We start from the raw sequence: 5,329 nt of genomic DNA, 5'->3' as shown, positions 1-5,329 counted from the left end.
TGATCATACATACAATAGACATTAGATTTCCCAAATGAGCAATGCGTGCATCCCACAAACTAAGCGATATGTCCATGGATGGAACACCCCTTTGATGATTGCCCCATCAACCCACTGTTGCCTTAGTTTCTTGCTTCATACAGTTGCCTCTTTCTTTGGTCTGCTTAACCACCATCTCTCATAGATCGATAGATGCTCGATGCATTGCTATTGCTTCACAAATTTTTTCATGTGGTTCCTCAAACTTTGTTTCTAGTGGAAAAGGTAGGTGCATTCCCATCCCACAATGACATTATTTGGGTCGCTCTATTGAACATAATCCTTATTGCATTCCAATTTTCTTGGGCCTCATCCACCATGAACCCATGGAAATCGGTGGCTCGTCATTGCATTAAGAATCTCCCAAAACAAAACTTTGGCTTGCCATGTCTTTCTCTTTCATCTCGCATAATGATATTGTCAACAATTCCAGGGCACTAGAATGCGAATGAAATAAAACGAATTCCATCCAATGGTCACCTTGCAGAGATGAGCATTGAACAAAATGGAAATCATTCTTACCTTGGATCATACATGTGGCATGCCATCATAGTCCACCCAGTGATTCGATGAGTGTGATCAAACTGAACCTACAAGAGATGAAGATCATCATTTTCACCTCACCTCATGTGGTTCACAAGGTTGACCCCTAACACTAGCCCTTTGATGGACATCTTGAAGGCAAAGCACTTTTCATCTGATTAAAAATCCAATTGCCCTTGCCCTAAAAGTCTACTACCATGCTCCCCCAAATAATGGAGTCTTGTACTTTGTTAACACTGGTGATCCTGCAGGTTCAAATACCCAATAAGCTATCCAGTAATTAAAGATCAAGATTGGTTGCTTGTGTGCCATGGAGCATTTGGTGTTATCAGGGCGATAATGTGGTTGTCTGTATACCATATCCGAGTTGGTGGAGTAGAATGCTCAGTCTGACAGAGACGAGATCGTCTCAATTTGATGTTTTTGGAAGACGATAGCATCCGATAGTCTCGAACAAGTTCAGACTTAGGTATAATGCATATTGATTTGAATTGAGTACACTAACATTCTTGGCATGGCAATGCGTATACAAAAGAATGAATGACTACAAATAGCTAAGATGACAACCCCATATCTCAACGTATGTGTTTGCAACTTTGACAACAAGAGCATCAAAAACAAGATTAGGAAGAGAAAGCTAGTGCTGAAATGGCACCAACACATTTATCAAGCCAAGAAGGCATAATCCAAACAACGACATGAGAAGAAATCGATGTCAAAAGCCCAGAGGATGAATCAAGGGAAATCTCACAATTTCAAGCATTCTTGGAGTAAACCAAGTGAATCCAACAAGAATAAATCATCGATTACCATTTGACCTCCTTCAAACAATTGAAGAGGATGCAAATGAACTGCCACTAGATCTCCCAGAGCTCAAAGACCTTGGGGATGAGGTAGCAACATATTTTGAACAAGTAGCAAAAGACATATTGTAGACAGCACAATGACAGAGAAGAAGACTTGAAAAAAAATTCCGAAGAAAAAGAAGAATACTCGGACGAAGAATCCGAAGCAAGAGAACAAGACTAATACAAAAGATCCAAAGAAAAAGTAGTTTTAGACAAACGATCCGTAGAAAAAGAAACAAATTCAGACGAAAGATCCAAAGAAAAAGAAACAAATTTGGACGAAAGATATGAGGAAGAGAAAAAATTAAATTTGGATGTAGAATTTGACCAAGAAGAAGAGAATCAAGCGTTTCACATCTTACCAAACAGTCCAAGGAGCATAAATATAAATTCACCACCAGCATCACCTGTAAGTCCACAGGTGAACATGCCAAATACACTTATTCACGTGATGGCACATCCATAGGTAGTAAGTCTAAAACACAAATTTTTTGAGTTCCATGGTAAGGACAAAGAAGATCAAGACAGTCATGTTGCGCAATTTGAAACCCAGTGGCAAGCTAGTAGTTTCAATACATTGTTTGGGGATATAAAAAATTTGCAACAATTTGTCGCACACTTGTTGGAAAAGCAATGAGGTGGTTTAGCCTATATACCCTAGTTGATGCAGCCAAAAGAGCTAAAATATGCATAGGAACAATCAAGAAGAAAAAGGAAAAATTTGAGGCAAAATCCAAAGATGATTTCAAAGACGATTCTGATGTTGCAGACAGTCTAAATCCGAATCTGGCTCAAGCAGTAATGAGTCCAATAGTGATTCAGATACTAACTCAAAGAAGAAAAGAAAGGAAAAAAAAGGAGGCAGTAAAGAAAAGCAAAAAGGAAGAAAAGAAAGAGAAGGCGAAATCAAAGGTTCCTACAACCTCCGATTTGGAGAAACTTGTGGATCAAATTTGCAAACTTTGGGGGTGAATTAGAATCGACCATAATTGCATTGTAGCAAAAGTCACTTAACTGCAACATGTTGGTACAACCCTAATGCACACAACAATCCATAGCAACAGTCACATAGAACTCTAGCAACAATGGGTGCCAATGTGATAGCCATTGGAGCAAGTGCAACGATAGCTATGCAGCAGTAGCAACAACATCAACAATAACCACAACCATAACCACAACCACAACCACAACCACAACAACAACAACAACAAAGAAATTAGGGACAACAAAGGAAGTAGAATCAACAAACTAATTGGAATAAAAAACAATCAGAACAATGTGGATATTGCTCGAGTACGGATGGCCATCGGCCAGGACCTAGTTGTGCCTTGTGGGTGAAGCATTGAGTTGAAAGAGGAATTTCAATTTTCTGATATGGCAATCAAGATCCACCACCACTTGAAGTGGATGAAGACTCCGCCCAACAAAAATGGGGCAAGAATGTCATTTGTAAAGCAGTATAGGCCAATGAGAAGCAGATACAAAAAATAACAAGGGTAAAAGAAGATGAGTTGGAAGAATTGAATTTGGGCATGGTAGAAAAGTTGCAGACAGTGAAACTCAGTGTACATGTGGAAGGAGATTTCAAAACAGAATTGATATAATTACTAATGGAATTTAAAGACCCTTTTGCTTGGGAATACACAGACATGAAGGGCATAGATTCGAGCCTGGTTCACTGCATAAATCTAAAAAGGATGCAATTTTTGTTGTGCACTAGAGGTATCGAATGAATCCTAACTATGCTAAGTTGGTCAAAGGAAAATTTGATAAATTGCTAAGAGTAGGTTTCATATACCCTACTTTGCCAACAACTTACCCTCACACGCAAAGCGATGCTGGATGAATTTTGACAATTGGCTTTATACATAGTACAAGGAGTGAATTTGCCCCACTAGGTACTTTCACCCGATGACCAATACTTTTACATTGAATCAAGACTTTATATTGGAGGCTCAAATGCTCTTTTCATTAATTGTCCCTGCAGAGCTAATTTCCTCGAGCTTCAAGTTTAATTGTTGAATTCTTTGTTACTGCAATAAGCATGGCAAATGCTATGAGAAATTCCCATCCTTATGTCCTATTTGAAGTGCTATTTTGAATTATGTTGTTTGAAGGATGTTTCCATTGAACAGTATAGCTAACAAACACCTTTATTCATGTCTATTAAGTACTAGGACTCAATGGGATGCAAATGAACAACAACACATTTATGATCTTCTCTCATATTAAAGTATCTAAACTCCTCTTACAAGGAAAAACTCAATCTACATTTTCCAAATAAAATAAGGCTGCATCATACAGAAAATGTGACTTAACACATTTAAATAAATTGGATGAAATACATGAATCCTACAAACATTGAAAATCATCTCACATATTCTAATGTTTATCAGCTTTCTAAACACAACATCAAAGCCTAAACATTGCACACAATTATGCCTAAACATTGCCCCCACATCAATGCTTAATCTCACAATACATAGCTGGCATTGTTTTTAAACTACAATTCTTCGTGAATTACTTTTCCACAATCCAAAAATAACGTCTATGGGCCAAAATTGCATGCAAAGGTGACCATAAGCCTCATAATCTCAACATAATTTGAGATTGGGAGTGCAACACTCAGTATGTCTACAAATAAAACAAAAACAGCTTGAGATCCTGGGGTGCCAACTCCCTTTAAGAAGAAAACCCATCAAAATCTTGAGTATGAGATGAATTTAACAATATGCCATGAGTAGAAATCATTCAAATTAACATGGTTGTGTTCTACACTAAAAGAGCTTCAAATATGTCTTTACACCTTTAAATTTGGGTAACACATGAAAAAGTTACATTAAATTGAAAGGATATGGGTTTTCATATTTTAGTGTATTTTTTATTTTACCCCCCTCATCCAAAAGACCCCCCCCCTTGGGCCTCACATATTATGAAAAATATGTAAAAACCTTAAAATCTTGCATATTTTCCAAGGTATATACCTTATATTTTAAGGGTGGGGGGACATGAAATTTTAATATTTTTCCCTTGCATATTTGAAAATTTTTAAGGAATACATGCATATTATATATGGACCTTGTTCCCCCATACCCTAGATTTTGGACGAGGGTGGTAACATATTACATATTGAGTTGGCACCCCAGGCTTGAGATATCTTCCATCGACACGACAACGATTCAATTCTCAAAATTGGATAGCTAATCAAAGAATCAAAAGCTCTGCTCATAACTCAAGACTACAAAAAAGTATAGGTAGATGAAAGTTGTGCCAACTGAACAAAACTAGCGCAAAGGCTTAGGGTATCATTATTAAGTAAAAATGTATGTACATTTTTTTTGTTTCGAGTTGAGCATGCATGCTGGCGATTAACCGAAGGAATCCACATGGGAGGAATCACAGGAGATCCCTCCCAGACCTCATCCAATGGTCTAACTCTGTTGAAGGTGTGGAATCTGCTGAGATTCCTCCCAAAAATCTAAAGGTAACCTTTAGGGTGTTTACAGACTACGAGCACCCATGCTTGCCCATGCTACATTGAATGCTGGAGGTAAGTACAAACACCACAAAGTAACCAGAAACTCAAGGAGAGTGAGGCACTAAGGACAACCAAAGGAATCTGCCTTTAGATTCATGGGAGGAATGTCCCACCAAGACCAGATCCATAGGAATCCGCGTTTGGATTCGTGGGAAGAATCTTAGGAGATCCCATCGAGACCAGAGTTAGACAATTGGATGAAGGTCTTGGTCGAGATTCCTCAGACAAATCTAAAGGCAACCTCTAGGGGGTTTATAGACTAAAGGCACCCGCAGTGTCGCTGCTACATTGATTGAATCTGGCCGAGGGCAAGCCATCATACCACGGTGAGCCAAGGCCAATCATACCATGGTGAGGAGGA

This window comes from Dipteris shenzhenensis, chromosome 14 (assembly GCF_047967505.1).
Source record: "Dipteris shenzhenensis isolate YYH24624 ecotype China chromosome 14, Dip_SZ_1.0, whole genome shotgun sequence".
NCBI lineage: Eukaryota > Viridiplantae > Streptophyta > Polypodiopsida > Gleicheniales > Dipteridaceae > Dipteris > Dipteris shenzhenensis.
The sequence above is the reverse complement of the archived record's forward strand: the minus strand, read 5'-3'. Positions refer to the sequence as shown.